Genomic DNA, 23319 nt, shown 5'->3' with positions numbered 1-23319 from the left:
TGGGACTGATCGGAGTGCCTGGCAAGTGCTCTAGTGACTACATGTGATTATTTGGCTTTCAAGGACCACTCCTTTTGGTGTTGCGATTGCCAAATTTGAGCATTACAATGCGGCATCCACAAATAAGACAAATGCCTTGTTTCTCAAATAAGAGTTCAGAGACACTGCCATGGTTGAAATGAACATCTTCTACCTCTTTTTCAGGCTACCCTCTCTTGGAGGTGCTGGCTTGGTGGGTTCTGTGTCGATCTTTTAGAAACTTTATTGCACGTTTGAGGCAAACACTTGATATTGATGGTAGAATGTCATTGGTTCTAATAGGCTGACCCTCTACAACCCTCTTATCAAGCCTTTAAGGTGCAAGCCTATGTTATGAGTTAAAGAAATTCCAGGAACCTAAGTTGGATGGTCTAGTCTCGCTCAGCCCATTGCTGGGGTTCATGGGCAAGTGGGTCTCCTTCTCTGTAGGACTCTTACTGTTTGAATGCCTCCAGGAAACCTACAAACTTTAGCCCTGTCTGGCAGTATAGACGTCATCAGTCACTGCACAACGTTTGATTCTTCAGAGAAGAAAATAAATTCTCCTGGCTTCCTTGCATTAGGGTTTGACTAGCTGTTATACTTTACATTTTGTAAATAGTCTGTATAATGTGCATTCAATTTATACAACATTAACTTTTTCAAATATTTCAACAATGGGGGAATCGTTCAGAGAAGAAGCTTTTGATATATTTTTTTTCTTTTTCACAACTATTAATTCAATTAGTTAAAAAGTACTAGATGTTAAACATTTTGAAAGGTCGAACGTGTACTCGCTGGAACATGAAAACGTCAGAAAATGGAAGACCAGTATTTTTCTTGGTAAGTTTTTTTTTTTTTTTTTTTTTTTTTTTTTTTTTTTTTTTTTAATCTGTCCATTGCACCATCTAACTATACCCTAGTTTTTGTCGTAGACATAATTTTATTATTTGTTACCCTTGTTTGTAGCTCTAGGCATGACTGCGAGTAAGAGAGCGGTACTACTCTGATTTTGTTTGCACAGGTCTGCGAACGTGCTACAGAAACACTTCTTTTTAACACGGCTGCAGTCTAGTTCTTCCTTTTCGTATTAGTGCGTCAAAGAAACCTTCATGACCGGTTAAATTTACACTTACGAAGTGGCTTCCTGCCACCTTCACCTGTATTAAAACATAAGCATGGTTGTGTTCCCTCTGGTGCTTGGTAGCTAATTCGAAAAAAAGCGAGCAACACAAACTAAATTTGCAAAGTTACTGTTACCATGTAATACGTGGTGATAATCCTATATAGGAAAATAAATTAATAAACTAAAAACGGTTTCTTGAACCATGGTTGCTTTGTGGACCACTTTGAGCATTATATTTGGTGTCTGCATTTTTTATGTTTTTTTCGAGATTAAGGTGCCTGGTGCTGTCTTAGAACCCATGAAAGCTATCAAATGTTATTTACTATGGGGTAGGCAGTAAGTTAATAAAATACAGCTCATCTCCCCCAATAGGATCGGCCCCGTGCCTCCCTTCGTTCATTATGGGAAACAGACTTGCGCCTTCTGCATGATGCCGAGTGGAAAAACGTACTGAAATAGCCACATAGTTTGCGTAATGGCCAATACAAGTATATTCAATTAAAGTTTTTAAATGGAGCCTGCTTGACTCCTAAACGTGCAGCTAGAATTTATCCCGTTGAAGACTCTGGTTGCCCCTGATGCCGTGTAGTGGTTGCCAACTTACCTCCTATGCCCAGGACTTCTGACTCTAGCACTCTACTGGAATAAGATTGTGGGATTGCTGTTCTTGTCAACAGGTCGTCCACTAGCTAACTTTATAGAGTCATTAATGCTAGGCCTGTTCGCCCGGCCGAAAAATGACAAGACCTGTGCTATATTCACAGACCTGGCCCCACTCGTAGCTAAAAGAAATATTACTATAAACTAGAAAAATTGCCCCGCCAGCCCCATTCCATATTAAAGACTCGGAAGTAGAGTTACACTTCCCTGGCTTGCATCGGGAAGTGCACTTCTCCACAGAGAACAAGCAGGGTTGAGGAAATATTTCATAGCACAATCGTGGAATCTGCCAGTGAACGAGTTTAAAAACCCTTGTAAAAGGGGATAAATGCTCCCTGACTGTTTTCATACATGCTGTATTAATGTTTATGCAATTGCTTCACACATTAGGGTTTTTAGGTACCTTATTAATACGGACCATGTCAATTCCACTCTTATCTTCTCTTTTTCAGTTCCTTCTGTTCCCTATCCCTGATTGTGTTATTTATTTTGGGACTGTCTTCGATATATGCTGGCAAATTTGCACTGCTGGATTGTGGGGGGAGAAGGGTTGACCGGCAGTTAAGGTTAATTTTCTTTACAAAAAAAAAATGCACAAATTAGTGCAATGCTTCAATTCAAGTATAGCACAATGTTGATGATAATGCTTGCATTATAGCTCTTGTTAATGAATGCATGTCTTGTGTAAAGCTACTTTTTGAAAATGTGGCAATCAAATATTGTTTTTTTTTTTTTTTTAATGCCTGGGTGCTGCGTGTCCTCTTTTCTGATGCAATTGAAGATCTGTTTCTAGAATGTTCTTCTGGTCTGTCTCAGGCTGCTACTGTTGAGGAAAGGAGCGACACTCTAAACTTACGGCCTGATTTAGATTTCGGCGGAGGGGTTACTCTGTCACAACAGTGACAGATATCCTGTCCGCTAGAATCAAATTGTTTCCTATGGGATTTAGATTTCAGTGGACGGGACATTCGTCCCCGTTGTGACGGAAGACCCCCTTTGCCAAAATCTAAAGCAGGTCGTTGGCCTACGCGGCTCCTGTTCTGAGACATTTTGCCGCTTCTCGTCATGTTGAAGGTTAACAGTGGCGCTCTGATTAATTACACTCAAGTGTCCACTGGCTACTTCCATATAACGGAGATAAGGCCTACATCTCACTGGCTCCAGGTTTGATATGGACTGAAGAATCTTAATCTTCGCACTTGCCACGCCTAGCTGAGCGGTGATGCTTCCGTTACTATGTTTGCTTTGCCAGATTGACCATCCACCAAGGACCCATCGTGGCCTCACTTACTGTATGTCTGGTTTGCTATATTGAACATCCAATGTGGAACATTGGGGACCAGGCAGTCCAGCCTCTTACTTGATATCATTTATGGGAATCTGAATCCATTTACTTATAGATAGGCCCCGCCTCCCTGTGTAAAGGACATCTTTATAAAGTGCTCTACTTGTGACCCTGGCTAGGCAGAGTCCTATGATGCTAATAGGTTTCCCTGCATGACTCCCACACCCTCTCCCTGTAGGACATTTCAAGGTCAACCGACATTAGGCAGCAAACCTGCCCAGCTGAGACTTAATGTATGCCCCAGGCATTCATTAAGGGGCCCACTTATGCTGCATAAAAAAAACAGGAAATCCAACTGGTACCATCCCATTTAAAAGCTCTGGTGGCGTGGAAGGAGGCCTTGGCTAACTTTTTCTTTGCGGGAATTCTTGTCTACAGGAAGTGCTGCATACCTAAGGATTCGGACGAGGAAGAGACAAGCTGGCATTATCTCTCCCCCCCCAGCGAGCTTATTACCTCTTCCCGTGGAGCTATCCATTGTGTCCTGCCATGGTCTGTATGTCACTTAGCCAGGGATTAACAAACGATGATTATGTTAGTGCAGAGGTCTCTGGCTAACATCAAACACAGTGATAACCAGACCTCGTCACCAGAGGCGCCCGCTTTAGGTACCAAGCTCTCACGGGCCATGGAGCAGAAGGTGCATGCTGAAAGCTGTACAGAGAGTTTAGTCTCCCTTTACGAGTTCCTTGGTATCCCCGCGGGAAGATACCGGGGCCTGAATTAACGATTCCGACCTGTAGCACCCCCTGAGATCACGGGGATCCCAAGTTCAAGTTCTCAGAATGAGGATTTATATAGCGCTTACTACCCCTGACGAGGATTAACCAATGCACGAGGAAATACCTGGTCCTTTTGTGCAGGTTCTTCCTGATGCCACGAGTTTAGTGACGATATTTACCATTTGTTCCGACTAGCTGGTAAAATCTGCAGCCGGGCCTGTGGGGGCCATGGGTGTTGGTCAGAGGGCGTGGAAGGGCGTCTGGGGGGATGGGGAGGCCGTGGGCTGTCTGACAGGGGAGAGCATTGGCTGCACCTCCCGTGGTGCTGAGGGCGGGGGCTGAGCTGGGCCCTGCAGCCCCTGCCTCAGTTTTTCCTGGCGCTGCTCAGTATCTGGTAAAGCCGACTGGGTGTGTGTGCTGAACACAACCACTTGGGGCTGTACTGAGCGGTATCCCCAAATACGGCTTCGAGTTAGCGTCTTAAAAGAAAGAATTACTAGCAAGACCTGTTTCTATGCACTTGTTTGCAGTTTTCTCAGCACAGAAAAGACCTGATGGGTATGAGAGCGCTCTGCATAAGATCCGTTGCAAATACAAAATTACGTTAGTTTCGTTACAGTCCATGAAAGAGCCAGTACAGTTAGTGTGAAAAAATGGCAATCGGGAGTGTGGCGGTGACCCGAGGGTCGAAGGAGATGGTTATTCTTGCATAAAGGAAGGCAGTGCCCGTGGGCATGTGGAGTGTTGTGTGTGTGTGTGTTTAGGAAGAGTGCACCATGAGACTTGCACACACCCATAGACTGCGGGCTTGACTGCTGCCACTGAGCGCGCGTTGGATAGGGTTATCCATAATTCGATGAGACCAGGGGGTGTTCGTGTTGGTTCTCTATATATTTATACGTTGGTCAGGGGGTTTGTATTGCGGCAGATGAGTGTTTACTGCCTCTTTCCCTTGCTTTTCTGCAGTTTAGCTCGTGAAACAAGTGGACAGACTGCCTTTTAGATTGAATTCCAAGTGGATTCCACTCCCACCAGCTTTCACACCGAATAAACGCTCGTTTTGTGTTCGCTTCACAGGATGAATTTCATGGAGCTGGCCTGACCTGCTGCTGGTACCGAATTTAAGCAGTACTATTGGGAAAACGTTTCTCTTTGGAGGATGAACAACTTGCACCCTCTTTTCTTGAGGTAAGGACTGGCAGAAATCCCTGTTTTCTATGCTGCAGTGCCGTTCATAGAAGACTCGGTTACGTTTTTAAAACCCCTAAAGCATTTAATACACGAATGATTCGTTACACTTTTTGCAATGTGTATATGTAATGTATCCTATCGGAATATCCTATATTTCTGACGAGTCTGCGAAGCCCTCGGATTCGGATTGGCCTCGTAGGGGCCCTTTTTCTCAGTGCATGGTTGATGCCCGCCTATGTGGGAGGTGTTCTGTGGGTTGTAGATAGGCCTAGCTGGGATGTGTTCGGTGTGTTGCATGAGGATCTGAGACACACTCCCGTCATGATGCGTAGCTGTGGGGTAGCAGAAAATTGTGATAATATATGCTGTCGTGTTTGTGGGTCTACCACAACTGTCAGTAGGCCCCGTGTTCTTAATGCTGAAAAACTATTGGTTTGTTTATTATGTTATTTGCTGCCTGTTGTTTTGGTTGGCTACAATTTTATGTGAGACTGATCCATTCGTGTCTACGCCGGCAGCTTTGCCTGCAAAGATTTGCCATGGTTTTCCAATCTAGTGATATACAATGTGACACTTAATGTAGAAAAATGGTTTTGGCTGGTTCAGAAGTCTAACTTATTTTAGTATGTCGACGTGGGCACAGTAAGCACGTTTTAGATTAGACGTTCTGACTTGAATCCAGAGCACAAATGTAAACTGTATCTGGTTTATTGAGACTGGACTGAGACCGTTCTCCATGTCATATCAGGCGTGAGGGTGCACCGTTTTAGGCGATCAATACGGAAGCCGGGCAGGAGTTCGCACTTGGACCTGTTTATTTGCTGCACGATGCAGCCCTGGTATAAATGGCCAGGGTGGTTAGGACCCAGCCCTTCACAAACACTTGGGATCCTCATAGGCTGCGGTTCGGGTTGCCACTTGATAACGCTGCTGTACAGATCTATGCGCCCAGACGCAGTGGGTCCTCCAGTCTGTGCCTGTGCGGCTTGGGACCCAGACTTGGACAATCCATTGGCTGACGGGGATTGGGTGCGAGTTAATGGGCTAACTCACTCTGCCTCTTGCAACACCCCCTTTAAATTGGTGCACTACATTTTTCTTCATAGGACTTATTTTATCCCCGGGGACATGCACCGTATGGACCCGACGCGCCCCGACAGTTCCCCGCGCTGTGGCATCAATGGGGCAGGGTTTATGCATTTAGCTTGGTAGTGCAGGTTAGTGCAGGACTTTTGGAAATAGGTGGTAGTTGACATTACTAGAACCAAGCGCTTGAACATGACACTCCACTATCCCCCCCCAATGTTGCCTTTTAGGTAACAAAGCGACTGAAGGGTAGGAAGATGCCATACAAATTCTTACAGTTGGTCTTAGTGTTGGCACTACGGAGGGTCGCCATCACCTGGATGGGGCAGAGGGCACCTGAGATTACACTGTGGCATAAAGATGTTTCAGAATGGCCATAGCAGAGGAAATCCACATGAAGCTCAATAGATGAGACGACAAGTTAAATGGTGACCTAGCTGATTGGAAGGCCGTGGTCGAAATTCTCCTAGACCATGACTTGGTCACAACCTCAATCAATAGTGGTGGTATGTGTGGTTAAGGGGGGGGGGGGAGACTCCCTGACAGTGGTCCAAACACCCTGGGTGTAATTTCAGAACCAATGCACATTTGTTTTTTTTTTGTATATAGTTGAGGTGGCCTGTGTAATCAGTATTTTACATAGAAAAGAAGGGAGCAAATATACTAAGAGACAGAATACTTTCATTTTTCAAAATATGACTAGCAGCAGGGGAAATGGGAAAATACCCCTGAGGATCCAGTGGCTATTGTGCTTAGTGCATTTTATCAGGATTGACAGCCTATGAGGATGGCTCAAGCACAAGCAGCAAACTGCAGCTAACGGACGACCATCCTTGGCTGCTGTCTGTTGCTGTGCACCAGTTTCTTGCTTAGGCTGCACAAAGTGAATGTGTGTCCCATCACTGGCCCACTGTAGTATAGCCCAACAAGCCTTATACTGGGGAGGGCCGAGCTGTCTCTGAGAAAGATTGAACCCTGCCTATAACTCACACAGGGAAATAAAAGGTGCCCAGATAAAGTCTCTCTGTACTGCTACTTTCTAGATATAAAATGCTACGCCATGCCCTGCCCTGCTGCAAGGATCCCTGGCACCCATTGTCTATGCGGTGGAACACCTCATGGAAGCTCTCAGTTCAATAGAAAGGAATTCCGTTGTCCACTGCAGTACCAAAAGAAAACTGCATGATCAATACTGTCAGTGAGGCCGCACCTTAACCGTGACATCCGTATTTGAAAAATCAAGAGGTTGCTGTAGCACTGGCAAGAACTTCATCAACGGACCAGAGACCAGCAATTGAAATAAAAAACGAGATGACACACCTCTTGTTGTGGGGCAAGTGTAGGAATATCACCCTGCCACAAGTCAGCCATCCTCCGCTTCAGGGAAAAGCTCAAGACACTCCTCTTCAAGTCACCTCATCTACATTTCATTTCATGGACTTCTTGGGCTTCTTGGCTTCTCCTCTCCCGGAAGGCCCCACCCCCTTCCTCCTCCTCCTCTGAGCTTTTCCTGCTCCTGACTCCTGCTGCCCCTGCCCCCTGCACTCCCATTGGAGGTTTCCCTCCCTCCTCCCAGCTGCCACTCCCACCTCCCCTTTTATGCCTGCCGCAGTGCGGACGCGCGCACCGAAGGCACACCAAAGGCAAGCCCGTCTGCGCCCGTCCGCACCAAGACCGCGCCCAGGGCCAGACCCCCTGGCCAACACGCCTCCTGTACCACCAAACACCTTTACCCTGCCAACGAACTCCACGCCCTTAATCCAGGACGCTCCTCCATCTGCTTCCAGTCCACACCGACGTGCACCAAAGGACCCTTCTCCTGCAAAGCCTGCAATTTCACCTGCAACCTAACCTCCAAACTCCAAATCAAAACAGACAACCGCCTAAGATGCATCCTACTTAACACCCGCTCCGTCCACAAACATGCAATTGAACTCTGGGACCTCCTGACCACATACTCGTCCGACGTCGCATTCCTCACCGAAACCTGGATGAATTCGGCCTCAGAACCAGACGTAGCCATAGCCATACCAGAAAACTACAAGATCACCAGAAGAGACCAAATCAACAGACCAGGAGGAGGAATCGCCTTAGTCCACAAAAACACCATAAGAGTCTCCACCAACTCCCACGACACCATCAACTCCGCCGAGCACCTCCACTTCAAAATCCACATCAACGCCAACAACACACTCAGAGGAACACTGGTCTACAGACCCCCTGGACCCAGACCGCAGTTCTGTGATGACATCGCCGATGCCATCAGCTCCCAAACCCTCGCCTCAACAGACTACATCCTCCTTGGAGACCTAAACTTCCACCTAGAAAATAACAACGATATCAACACCACCAACCTAATCGACAACCTCGCCAACTTCGGCCTCAAGCAACTCGTCACTACACCCACCCACTCCGCAGGCCACACACTCGACCCCATCTTCTCAGCCAGCAACCACGTCTCTTTCAGCCACACCACCGAACTCAGTTGGACAGACCACCACTGCATCCACTTCTCCTACCAAAAACCAGTCACTCACCACCACCGCACACAACCCCCCCCGACGCAACTGGAGCAGAATATCAACAGATCAACTGATCTCCACTCTCGCCCAGGCCCCACCCCCTGGGACCCCAGACCCCAACATAGCCACCACCAACCTGCATCTCTGGATAGAAGATTGCGTCAACACCCTCGCACCGCTCAAAAAAACCCAAACATCTCCCACAGAATCAAGGCCAGCTGGTTCACCCCAGAACTACAGGAATCCAAACTGCTATGTTGCAGAATGGAAAAAACCTGGCACCTTGACCCTACCAACTCCAACCACATTGCTTTCAAGGATGCCCTATGCAAACATCACCAACTGATCCGCACCACCAAAAGGACCCACTTCAAAAACTGCATCAACGCCAACGCTCACAACAGTAAAGAGCTCTTCGGCATCGTCAATGAGCTCTCCACCCCCAGGACCTGCTCCAACGAACTCCTGCCATCACAGGAGTTCTGCAACTCACTGGCAACCCACTTCCGTCGAAAGATAGAAGAAATCCACAATAGCTTCAAAGCCCAAACCCACCAGCTGACTACAAACACCCAAGAACCCAACGCTCCAAGCAACACCCACCTCATCCACACCTGGACCCCCGTCAACATAGAGGACACCGCCACCACCATGGCATCCATCCACTCCGGATCACCATCGGACCCCTGCCCACGCCATATCTTCAATAAGGCAAACATCATCATCGCCCCCTACCTCTGCAAAACCATCAACAGCTCCTTCGAGTCAGCCACCTTCCCAGAAAGATGGAAGCACGCAGAAATCAACGCCCTGCTAAAGAAACCAAAGGCAGACCCAGACGACCCCAAGAACTACCGGCCGATCTCCCTCCTTCCCTTCCCAGCCAAGGTCATCGAAAAAATTGTAAACAGCCAACTATCCCGGTTCCTGGAAGACAGCAAGGTACTCGACACCTCCCAATCCGGATTCCGCAGAAACCACCGCACTGAGACTGCACTCACTGCTGCCACAGGCGACATTAGGACCATGCTCGACGAAGGAGAAACAGCAGCACTCATCCTCCTGGACCTCTCCGCAGCTTTCGACATGGTATGTCATCACACTCTCCGCACACACCTACACAACGCTGGAATCCGCGACAAGGCACTCAACTGGATCTCGTCATTTCTCTCAGGCAGAACCCAGAGAGTCCGCCTACCACCGTTCCTGTCAGAAGCTTCCAGAATCATCTGTGGAGTTCCCCAAGGATCTTCACTCAGCCCCACGCTCTTCAACGTTTACAAGGCCCCCCTCGCTAACATCGCACGAACCCACCACATCAACATAGTTTCCTACGCAGACGACACTCAGCTCATCCTCTCCCTCACGAAAGACCCTACAACTGCAAAGAACAACCTCCACAATGGACTTCACGCAATCGCCAGCTGGATGGAATCAAGCCACCTCAAGTTAAACACAAACAAGTCAGAAATCCTCATCTTTGGCACCAACCCCCCAACTTGGAATGACTCCTGGTGGCCCACCTCCTTAGGAACAGCGCCCTCACCCACCACCCACGCACACAACCTAGGCTTCATCTTGGACTCCACACTCAGCATGACTCAGCAGGTCAATGCCATCTCCTCTTCCTGCTACAACACGCTCTGCAAAATCTTCAAGTGGATTCCTGTCGAAACCAGGAAAACTGTCACCCACGCCCTGGACAGCAGCCGATTGGACTACGGAAACGCCCAATATGCAGGAATAACAACCAAAATCCTAACAAAACTGCAAAGAATCCAGAACGCATCTGCCCGCCTCATTCTGGACATCCCACGCAGTGACCACATTTCCCCCCACCTCAGACCTTCACTGGCTACCAGTGTCAAAGAGGATCACCTTCAAACTCCTCATCCACGCACACAAGGCCCTCCACAACACAGGCCCAGCCTACCTCAACGACAGACTCACCTTCCACACCCCCACCCGCAATCTTCGCTCTTCCAGCCTCGCCCTCGCCTCCATCCCCGTATCCGCTGCACCACCGCCAGAGGAAGATCCTTCTCTCACCTAGCCGCCAAGACCTGGAACTCCCTATCGCTCCACCTTCGCCAGACCCAAGACCTCTTGACATTCAGGAAACGCCTCAAGACATGGCTCTACGACCAGTAGCTCACCCCCCCCCCCCCCCCCCCCCCCCCAGTGCCTTGAGACCATAACGGGTGATTAGTGGGCTCTATAAATCCTTGATTTATTGATTGATTGATTTCTGGGCAATGAAGCTCTCTAGCAAAAATCCGTACTATCTCTTCCTTCCACCCCTAACATTACCATGACATGTGACTGCTTCAGCTACTTGCCAGCCTTCTCCCTTTCCCAAGTCTCCGAGTCCATGCCCCTTGCACCTGCTCCCAGCTCCACCGTTTTGAATGACCTGGTGTACTGTCCTCCTTTGCTCTGTAGCTAGGGTTGCGCTGTGTAAATTGACCACCTACAAGAACGTGGCAGCCCCTCTTGATAGATTGAGTATGGCGAGGAAAGCTGGAACGCGGCCTGCACTTCTGCCAGTACCTTGTAGGGACGCGGGCTTCCTGTTGGTGTATTTCCACATAGTTGTGGTTGTGTCCTGGGAGCCTTGGAGTGTTTAGTGGAATGTTATCTCCACAGGCCGCCTGCCCTCTTAGTCACCCCTTAGTGACCGTGGAGACTACAGTGTGCTAAACGTCCAGGCAACAAAACTGACCTTCAAGCTGATCCAAGCCTCTGTTTTCCCCCCCCAGACTCAAAGTAGAGACCCAGCATAACACTAAATGTTTGAGGAAACCATGATTTACGAACTCCGGTCTTCAAATATTTGTGGAAAGTGTTTGTTAGATTAATATACATGCATGGCAGCACAGGAGGGAACCTGTGGGGGCACTGACAGACCCGGAGGCTGAGAGGAGCAGTGACCGAGCTTCATATCAGGCTGGAGCTCTGTAGCATAGGCACTGCTGTATTTTGTTTGTTTTTAAATTGATGCGTGTATCCATACCAGTGCTTAATTCGTGCTTGTTGTTTCCGGTGCGGAGCACCGTCACTTATTTTTGAGGACCGGCACTTATTTTTCTACCTCAGGCATTTGCTGCGAGCAAAAGACACGCATGGAAAGACGGATGAAGAGAAAAACGAAAAAGAGTCACAAAGAGTGCAGACAGCTGCAAGAATGATCAGAAGGGGCAGTGAGTGGCTTTAAATGGATTGAAGAGGCCCGAGGTGGCTTTAGGATTACCCCGCCTCAGTATTCCGTGCTCGCACATTTAATTGCAGCAGCCACGTTTTTAAGAGGAGAGATTCAGGCACCGGCACGGTTTTATTTACAAATTAATCACTGACCCATACTGATCCATAAAGAATATATAGATCGTTCGCGGTGTCTCCATGCTGTTCAGAAACACGTGACCGGTTGTTTGGAAGAGCTGTTGCTGGTTTTACAGCCCCAGATCCTATTATTTGCTGTAATAAGGCATATTCAGCATCCGTGACTTTGATATAAATTAGCCTCTTTGTGTCTTGGGTTTCCTTTCGTTGCTTACCACTCTAGTACTGGAAGCACGTGATGCTGATGCAAGGAGTTTTACTGCAGCCGATGGAGAAAGACAGCATCTAATCTGTTCATCCCACGAGGAAGAGTGGGACGCTCTATGATGCCGAGGCTCATAAAATGTGTTTGTTCAGAGTTTGCTTGTTAGGCTTAGAGTGCCTGCGTGGGCGGATTGTCCCTTCGCTCCGTACAGTTAATTTAGTGCCGCAAAATACCCACTGATGGAAGACCTCCATAAATTGCCTGCACACAGGGATGCATTAATGATAAATGAGGAAAGAAACAGCTCCTTATTTAATGTCAGCACAGCAGATGGCTCGTTTGTACTCTTTTATGTTTGCTCCTTGTTTATATATGTTTCCAGAGGTTAGTGTCAAAGTCTATCTATAGTACACCTGTGCCCAGCAGTTTACTGTTAACTCGCGGGAGGTCGAATTTTATGCAGGAGTTTGATTAGACCAATGACTTCAGATGATTGCCCACAAGACTTCATTTGCTTTTAACATTTGATATGAAAGATGACAATGTTTTGGACACCCAGCACCCCCTTTTTCCCCATCCCCTTGCAGAGTTCCCAGATTCTTGTCACTGAGCTCTTTGGAAGAAGGGCTAGCTCCCCACCCTTGTTATGATCTTCAGGCAATTTTAGCTTTAGTCAGGGCCACTGAAATTATGCGGCAGGAGAGGACCAATGTATGGGACTGGGTTGACTAGATTATGCGGCAAGAAAATGCAAATCATGCTTTGTAACACGAAACATTTTGAGTTAATATTACCCAATTAGTTTGGCTTTTTTTTACATGTTAACACTTTCTGGGCAAAGATGTCCTTCTCATTAGTGCCACTTTCGCATCCAAATTCAGAAATAAGCAACAGATAAGTGACCAGTCAGTCTTTGCGGAGGTCCTTGCACTGCATGGCAACCCGCGTAGCTGTGTTTTTGTTAACGGTTGATCTGTCTCAGGCATAAACATTTTTTTTTTTTTTGCTGAAATCTATAGGTTATGCACCAGACGATGGATTATATGGAAACCACCGTAGCTGCAAAATCTCACAATCTAGTGGCCCTGGTTTTAATTGATTTTTGAAATATCTGTTGTGTACAATATTGTATGATGGACTTTGGATTAGCCCATTGCCCATCATTGGTTTGATTTTTTATTTTTTATTTTTTATTTTTTTCTCGAGATCATATGGTTATTTTTCAATGAATTTTCGTCCTTTACCTTTGTCTATCCATCTTCTGGAGTATGGGTATTTGCAAACATTTTCCCAGGGACCAGAAAGTATGCTTTGTGGTGTGACCGAAGACTACATTCATGCTGAAAAGGTGGAGGTGGTGGACTGTAACATGGTCGTAGGGGAAGCAGAGCTTCACATGACGTGGACTGTGAGTTGTAGAGTTATTATGGGGGTTTCATTCCATACCGCCCCGTAAATTATGCCCCCTGTCTCTAGAAGAGACATATATTTGATAATGCTGTGTTATGCTGTCCCTAAGTTGCTGCTTTACCACACCGTGGAGTAAGCGTCTCCACCTGCTGTTGATAAATAAAGTGTAAGATGTAAGCCTTGATTATTGAACTGGAAAAAAATAGAATCTTAGGACTCACTATCCCCTTATACGTTTGATCTATTATCTGTAATTATTAGGAGCGTTTAAAAACGGACTTAGTTTAATGTAGAACCAACTATAAAAAATCTTTGTGAAAGACCCCACAACACGGTGTGCAATTCACCGAGGTGGACAGAAACAAACACCCATCCTCCGCCGCTAGACATAGTACAGTGGAATAAATTTAATGATTTGCCAAAACATGCTGTCAAAAGCAGTGATCCATTCAATTGCTGAATTTCAAACTAACTAGAGAAGCAGCTAGATGAGCAACAAGGTTAAAAAGCAAATGGTTGAAATTGAAATTTTGGAATAGCGCCCTGGTCGATGGGTCTAGTGAACTTGAAAATTCATTGAAGACCTGTTGGATTGCTATAAATCCATCAAAGGCCAAACGATTTGCCTTTTATAGAGGGAAGAGCTTTTTGGTGTTGCGCTGTGGGGACATGGGAAGAGAAAGTGAGCAGCAGGACAGGTCAACATATGTGACGTAAGGGAAGGCATCTGCACTGTGGACTCAATTCAGGCCCAAACCACATGTGCTCTGCTTTGGAGAAGCAGCTGATCACGTTTCTGTTTAGTATCTGTATTCATAAGTACAACACTTGTGGGCAGTACTGACATTTTGACGTATACTCGCTGTAAAACTATAGGCTTAAATATTTTGTCATTTATTGTACACAGGCCTTCATTACTAAACATCTTGTATATCCATTTTTAGGCCTCTCCTGAGACAGTGAATGCACTGTTGCTTGCAACACATTTTGTTTACAAAAAAGGATTGGGGTCATTGCATTGCTTACCATTTGTCGGCTTAATTGTCACTCTTATTTGCTGGCACCTGATTGGTCAGTGCATGCCATACAGCATGGAACTAGTACTGATTGCTTCTTTTTGATTAGTGACCTTCCGCCACTTGCTCTGAAAATGAGGTATTTTTTTTCTTTCTTCTTCTTGTAGGGCTTGTTATTGCTTGTTTCTCTGTTCCCTCCCTTGCGTCAGGATGTGTATCACCATGCCACCCTACCACTACACCACGCTACTTCCATAACACACAACCCTACTTCCCTAGCTTCCCAACCCTTTAACCACCACCTGACTCTAACCACAAACACTTCCTTAACCAGCACCAACTCCACCACCCTACCACAACCACCCTTACCACTACCACCCAAACTTCCACCCTTAGAGTACTAGAACCACCACCACCCTAACATCACCACCACCCTTACCAGCCTACAAGGTCAGACTGGCTTAACTGGGTATTATTTCCCTGGGAGGCTAGAAGGATGCTTTTGTTACTGGGGAGGCAGTTTTGAAGCAGTGCCGCAGTTTTGAAATCACTGCAGAGTTCCTTGTATAGCTGACAGTTTTCAGGCAACAATAAAAGTGCCAAGATAACTCTAGTGATTAATGTACCAGCTAGAGAGAGAGAGAAACGTTTTGTCTAGTGGCAGTTTTGACTCATGTAAAGTCACACATAGGGCCTGCTGAAAAGAATGTGTACTCTGCAGATTAAAGAACACTATTTTATGTGCATAGCTCATTGTGATATTACTTTTGTCAGAGATTCTTTTGATAATGTGCAGTTCATAAATTACAATCCTAATCTAGCACTGAGAGCAATGGACTGCCCTCAGCAAGCTGCATGCAACTCCATGCTACAGAATGGAAATGTATTTCTTCCCAGTCGTTGGTTATCCTAATTGAGCTGAAAAGGGTTTGTTTGGGTAGAAATAAATAGTTCTTATTATAATCAACCCTAACCACTGTGTTACATTCTGAATCCTGAGTTTATGCTTCTCCAGTCCAAACATTCTTAAAAAAATGTCTATCTATATGGATGATATGTGAATTCTACACCTTTTAGTCCCCTTTGTCTTATATAACACTTTCTATACACTGAGTTACATGTGTATGATACATAGTCTCTGAATGTATGTATGTGTGTGAGATGTAAAGTTTTCCAACACCCTTCACTGGAAAGAAAGGAGCTGTAAATCAAATTAAATCCATGTGAGAGAGAGGTTATGGAGAGATGAGAGGCATTGTTAGACAGTGATGGTGAGGGAATCATTGAAGAGCCCCAATAAAGATTGCTGTTGATCTATAAGGCCATCAGTTACTATGCTTTAAAAACAAATACAATTGAATATATAATGATCAAGCATTTGCAATGCAATGGGTCTTGCGTTTGCTTGAGTTAGAGCTATTTTCATTGCAAATTCCGAACTGGATTTTTCTTGCCACATAAATTGAAAATGAAAAGTAAATCAGTTGACATAAGCAAGCCGATTCAAAGCGGCACCGCTGCCATGAGCATCAATTCGTAGGACAGACACAAGGAAAAAAAACGGCATGAGCATGAGCTCGCAGGAGAGACACAAAAGGAAAAAAGTTTGCTTGCAGTCAAACGTATCAGCAAAAATGCAGTAATCCATGTAACAGGGTTGATGACCAAGGCGGTAACAAAACTGTCCCAAGGAGGGACAAATGTAAAGCATTTACCGATAATAACAAAGGATTTTTTAAAAGAAAGCCCATGAAAGAGTGATAGTGATGAGCGTGCGATGGGCAGGGTTAAAAGCCTAGGTAGATTACAACATGTCAGAGTGCTTGCGCACTCAACCTAAAAAAGTGTTGTACAATGCAGCGTTTTTGTCATGTTTTTTCCAACTTTTGTTTGAATGGAGAACTCCCAGCCCCATTGTTGTTGTCAGGCTTGCTCATTGGGTACCCTATAGGGAGGGGCTGGTCTGATCAAATTTGGGTTCCCAGTCCGGTCCTGCCAGCCTGCCCTCCTCACTTTACCACCACCCTACTACTTTCCTGACCTACCCACCAACCTACCCTGACACCACAGCACCTTTACCACCACCACCCTAATAGTACCCTCACCACCACTATCTTAACCACCACCATGCTGATCACAACCACTATCAACCTAAGCACCACAACCACCTTAGCCTAATCATCATGCCACCCTAACTACCACCACTACTACTCTACCTCTACCACTACATCCTAACCACTACCATCACATCCTCACCACCAGCACCCTACTAACCACATCCACCCTAAACACCATCACCCCAGCATCACCCTCCTACCCAACAGCTCTCACCCTAACCACTGGTACCTTAACCATCAGCACTCAAACCAACACCCTAACCATCACCTACACCCAACCCGCCACCTTAACTACCACCAACCTATCACCTAATCAACACAGCACCACCTTACCTCTACCATTGCCGCTAACACCAACCCTACCCCACCACCCAGTCTTAACTACCACCCTATCCTGATCTCCACCACCCCCCTTTCCTCACCCTAACTACCACTACTACCCTTACCACTGCCACTCTAACCGCCACCAGGACTCTACCACCACCCTACCTCTACCGAACTCTCACCACCACCAGCTTTACCACTACTGCCACCACCCTAAACACTACTACCTTCACCACTAGTACCACTTTACCACTGCCCTCACCACCACCATTCTAAAGAATATCCTCTCTCCACCATCCTCATCACTATTCTACCACCACACTCGCCATCCTCACTACCCTAATCACCAACTACCCTTTTTCTAAACAGGGCTCTCAATGCCTGTAAAAGCTCTTCATATTTTAACAACCATTTTCAACCCATTACTTGATTTTTGTTTTCATGGAAAGTTGTGTGCCATGTTTGTCTTTGTTTACTTTCGAACAACGTGTTCTTGCCTGAAACTGTCTGTAGGTATTCATCAAAGCTAAGTCATATCAAAGATTAGGAAACATTTATGTGTCTTCCGTAGCTTTCTATCGATCTGTCGGCCTTATCCATGGAAATCAATAAGTGAACTTTGAGCAGAAACTCTACCGTAGGATGTTGCTGTGAACCCTAGGACGAGTGGATGTTGGGCAGATTCACATAAACTTTGTATTTGATTGCCCTGTACGATTTAATTTCCGTGCAGTGGGAATTAAAAAAACATATTGTTCAACAGCATTACGTGGTACGCATTTAATAAAGTAACCACAATGCACATACATCCCTACTTTGAATGCTGGTTGTGTGGGCTTTCATTTCTCTTCTTGTTTGCCCCTCCCCTGGAGCATGGCATCATTATGTGTGTCCTTCCACTGCTTACTTTTCAGACACTCCTGTTTGCTTTTTGGTTAAGCACTCCATGAGAGTGCATGTGTTTTACAGATGTCTCCCTCATGTACTTATCTTTGCCCCTTCCCCTGCACTCCATGTTGCCCTTGCCTGTGTACTTCTCCACACCCCTGTGTTGTTCTTGCCCTTGTGTGCTTCTCCCCCACATTGCCTTCTCGCCCATGTGCTTCTCCTCCATTCCACATTGTTGTCTCGTGTCTACCATGGGCCTCAGTTCTTCCAAAACTCCACTTTGCTCTCTCTCACACAAATGATGTACTTCTCCTACCTCCCTCCACGTGATTTCCGACCTGTTCCTCGGTGATCCTTCCTCCACCAGTGCCCTCCATGTTGCTTCCACCTCTGCTCTCCTTGTTGCCACCCCCCAACACTTCAAAAAAAATACTTTGGCACAATTTTTTTTTTTTTTTTTTTAAACAAGTCCAAGTTGGATCAGTAAATAAAAAGAAAAAAAAGCCCTGTGTGGTTTGTAGTTGTGTGGAGCATGCACCTACAAAAATAAAAAGGCTGCCACAGATGTGTAATAGCACCTTTTTTGTTGCCTCTTTAGCCTAGGTGCACAGCATCTCTAAAAACTATTTGCAAACCCAAAAGTTTCCAAAGGCAAGACAGATTGGCTTTGCAAATGCTTGTTATACATAAGGGTGAACCATGTGATAAATTATTTACAGGTCTTAATATGTGATTAATAGTTAGTAATCCCAGTCCTAGATTTTGTTAGTAGCTAAAGTGTTGCTTAGTGTCAACTCTGACATCTGTTTCAATCCCAGCTACTATACATGACTAGATTATAAATAGACATGCAATTTATGCTTCGGTTTCATTATTTATCTAAAGTCTAACCACTTAGAAATGGAATGGATGAGAATGTTGATATATTCAGGGGTGCATTGTTGACAGGGGTCAGGAATAGGAGCAGTGGAGACAGGTGTTGAGTAAACCAATGTGTGGGTCATTGAGGACATTCTAATTTGCAACATACGCTGCTACTCCATGCGTACACTGAGATGCAGTATGGTATAATGCGCATCATTAGATGCTCTGTTCTTCAGAGAGATGAAGTTTTACGTGCCTTGGGAGGTTCTACCCTGCACACAGCTGTTGTAATGCCAGTTTCCGCTAGGAGCGCTGCTGTGCTAAAATTAAATAACAGGGGGATTCAGGCATTGGAGTGCTAGGCCCCTCCCTACGCACCATGCCTGATCCCGAGCCCGAAATGTGAGCCCATTGGTGACTGGAGGAGTCCGCCCAACAATAAACTTATTGATGGACGTAGAGCATGCAAGAATAATCATTCTGGTGATTATTTGTTTTCGTTGGTTCTTGGCTTCTTCTCCCCCTGCTCCTAAACCCTTCCTTTTGCTCCCTTTCCTCTCTTCCATTCTCACCTGCTACCCGACTCCTCTGCTCGCTGTTTGGCTCATTCATTCTCCTTAGCCATAAATATAACTTTATAAAGATGGGCAATGTCATTATTTATTGGTAGGGTGACCACTGCACTGTACACATACATGATTATTTCATGACCCCACCCGTTAGCGCAGACCTTGAGACGAAGCTATACCAGCAGGAACCTAATACTAAACAAAAAAAACAAAAAATGGAAAATACCCAGAAGCAGACTTAGGGTTTTGAATTTGAGAACCTTTTTCTGAATGATTCTACAATGCATAATGCTAAGAATGGAAACTTTGTTCCCCTAAGGCGTGTACCTGGATTTCTTAAAGCTTATTGTTTTTTAGAAGATGTAAACAAGACGAATACGTTAGATTTATAGCTTCCAAGAATGCATAACTCTTAAAATGTAATTCGCTCATTGTCACTGTACTTGATTTACCCCATAACTCCCATCAGGAAATGGAAAAGTGTTGAAGAATGCCTGTTTCTCAGAGTAAATCGTCGGCAAGCCTCTTTCAATCACAGAGAGAAAAATCTGGCATGATTGATAAAGTGCCACAGTTTAATTGCCTCTTAACTTTAGAATCGTAAAAGTTTGAAAGTCACTGTGTGCGAGTCCTGTCCACTTTCACGTCCTTTCATGGACTGTAAAAACGACGGAATCTATTGCATCAGATAATAATCTGCAAGGGCATATTGATACCCTTATTGATCCTCCCCAGCCACATATTTTAAGATCACTCTGGCATCACGGCATCACTGCTCTTTGTGCCACAAGTAATCTGACCTTGTATAGTTTTTGTGCGTTAATCTCCAATTATTTTGATGAAGGCTATGATTATTTTCCTACCACTGTCAGCCCTGTTACTCTCTTCGTACGTCATTTATTTATCAATATTCCCAGATTCAAGTCATCAGGTATATCAGGTACACGGTGTCATATTGGTTTCCATGAGAACTGGCTCACATGCTCCTTTGTTGTTAACCTTGACTCTCCCTTTATAGCCTGCCTGTTTATCAAACTGGGTGGCCTTATTATTCATTTTTTTCTCGACTACTACTGTTTTTGTCATTGCTATGGTAGTTAATTCAGAAATTATACTTGACCTCCATGAAGATTCTCTGGTCAGCAGCTCCCTTTTTCCTCTGTACCCTCTGCCCCACCATCATCCTTCTCCCTCATCCGCTCCACTCGTAGTGAAGATTGATATTAGTTCCTGACTCAGCTGTCTACACCTCAGCCTTCCAACAAAACCATGACTCTATCTCCGCCTCAGCCTTCCAAAGAAATCTAAATTTATCTCATCTCCAACCAGTCCAGAATGACACAGCAAGACTAGTTGACTGTAAGTAGTCAAGGACTTCATCTTTCTGACGTAGAAGGCTTTCACTTGCTCACTTTTAGGAGGCTATCGGTTTCACCCAAAGATGAATCAATGGACAGACTCCTTGCATGAGTTTCATCCCTTGTCATGGCCTGCGCTCACCTAACAAACCACCTTCTCCACTACCCCGGAGCATACTGCAGCTGGAAAGGAGATGAAACATCTGCTATTCAGTGACCATTTATAAGTCACTGTACTCTGTCATCATCTGAACTGAAGTTAACCACCTCACTGTTTGGAAAATAAACTTGAAAATCTGAAGAACACAAACCCTGCAAATAATCATCTGTAAAATAATTAAGCCCTCATAGATCGGTCCATATTTTTTTTTTCCTTCATTCAGTTGACAAGAGGCTCTTCTTATTGGCTTCCCATCCTTTTCTCCGCAATTTTAATTCTCTCACAAATTACATACAGCAATCTGCCAAGATTTAAAATCGCATTGATTTTTATAAATCGCCATGACCATCTCTGACTAAGGCTTTTGGTTGCTCCTCCTCTTCAAGCGTTGTGTGCAAATCTACCATATTCATCTTCTCTTTTGAATATTAAATCTACTTGTTGATACTTTTATTACATATGTGTTTTTTTTTCTTTGCAAGTTAATTGCCAATTTAATCTTCTGGGCCCTCTTTTTGTTGCATCTGCAAGTCAGACCATTGTCTTTCCCTATCATTTCTACACAAATCGCACATTTTTCAGTTTTTCTGTTATTTCATAATCTTTACAAGACAATCTTTCCATATGTCTCACTATTGTCCCCGACTCTTACGTTCCATTATCCCACCTTTTTGAAGATATTGGCACATTTGTAGCTCATGGTTTATTAGTAGAGCTGTCCACGTCTCTCTCAGGGATGCCTCCGCATGATTCAAAGTCTGATGGTTCTGTGACAATATACCCTGATTGTGTTCTGGTTAATCTCTGGCTTGACGGCAGTGTCTTGTTCAGTGTCCTGTTGGTGTGCAATTTTTGGAGATCTGGGAGCTCTGCTGGAGGAGTTTAACCAATTTTTGGTACACCTCTTAGAATGGCAAGATTGACCATGATTATAAATGGTACCAATAATACCAATAGGAATAGTAAATCTAATAACAAAAAAAGCAGGCGTTGCCATTATGATATGAATCTGTGTTGCTAGTCCTTGTTCAGGGTCGAGTTACAAGTATGTCCAAAATCTGTGGGGATGCAACCTGCTGGAGATGCCCGCACACACGCTGTGATCTAATCCACATTTTACACGACTGTCTGGCCATACAACCATTTTGGCGGTCAGTGGGAAACACCCTTCGGGAAGCCCTACCTCTCCCACCACTCCTCACCCCATCTCTCCTATTGCTGCACAATACTGGGGAGCTCTACAATCTTTCCCGAACACAAGGTTGACTACTACATACAACACTGGCCACGGCAAAATTATGTATTCTTAGACACTGGCGTGCAGTGGCCGCTCCCTACCATGAAGAATGGTTGGTGGCAATGTATCAAGCAGCCACCCGCGAACAACTCATTTACAGCTTACAGGATAGAACAGAAGTGTTCCTACAGACCGGGTCACCCTTTCTCTCTGGGCCACAGGACTAAATCCTCTTCAGAGAAATTTCAACCAACCTATGCAGCTGTAACATGCCCCTTACAACACCAAAACATGCACAGCCACCCCCTATTGTATTGTATCCCCATGATCTAATATTGACCCTGACAGAAAGCTATCATACAGTTTATCGTGGATTCGCCGATCTTTCGTTCTTATCCTTAGCTGTAAGTCCCCACTCATTCCATCCTCCCTTTCCTCATCCCCATTCCCATTAACTTCCCCATCCCCTCCCCTGCATTGCTGTTGCCCCGTCTGCCCCACCATCTCCACTCTATCCCCACTACCACAATCTCCCCCTCTGCTTATGTGCGATTTTTCCACCCCCCCCTCGGTCACTGCAGGTCTTATTACTGTTACTATTATTGCCATTATTACAGTCACTATTGTTATCATCCCTAGCACCATCAATCTTATTTCTACACCCATATTGGTTTCTATTGATGTCCCTCCTTACCCCTCTCTTCTCTATTTTGATTCCTCATTCATTCCCTTCCATTTTCTTTTCTTATTCTCTTCAGTAAGCCCACAACATTACCCTCCCTCTAATTTGATTTGAAAGCCCCCCCTTTTTCAGATATCATACATCCTCCACCCTTGACCATTTCACATCTGCTCCATACAACGCTTCGAGTCACACCCCTCTGCTATTAGCAGTGACACTCTCGAGAGGTTGTTACACCTTTGAGATTCACACCCATATTGCTACATCAAGGTCTTCCCTAAGGCCTACCCCCCTAATATCATAATTAGGGCGTCATCTCCTCTCATGCTATGTTGGATCAACTTACCTCGCCCTTAACCTCTAGCCCACACTCGGAAGTCACTCAAAACTACCTTTTTCCTCTTCTCACCTGCCGCTCTCCCACAACATACATTTATATCTACCCTCCCCACATATATTTTGCTCATCAGGGGGAGGATT

The 23319-nt window shown here is 45.4% G+C and overlaps 1 protein-coding gene across 3 annotated transcripts in view; it reads left to right on the top strand.

The window, feature by feature from the left end:
* The window catches only part of KANK1 (KN motif and ankyrin repeat domains 1), a 561634-nt gene that overhangs the window by 142523 nt on the left and 395792 nt on the right, over positions 1 to 23319 (top strand). For all 3 annotated transcript variants that reach the window (XM_069228585.1, XM_069228594.1, XM_069228570.1), the window contains exon 2: positions 4949 to 5059. The gene's annotated coding sequence lies outside the window, so the exon portion shown is untranslated. The remainder of the gene's footprint in view (positions 1 to 4948; positions 5060 to 23319) is intronic.

This window comes from Pleurodeles waltl, chromosome 1_1 (genome assembly GCF_031143425.1).
Source record: "Pleurodeles waltl isolate 20211129_DDA chromosome 1_1, aPleWal1.hap1.20221129, whole genome shotgun sequence".
In the NCBI taxonomy this organism is placed as follows: Eukaryota; Metazoa; Chordata; class Amphibia; order Caudata; family Salamandridae; genus Pleurodeles; species Pleurodeles waltl.
The sequence above is the reverse complement of the archived record's forward strand: the minus strand, read 5'-3'. Positions and strand labels throughout refer to the sequence as shown.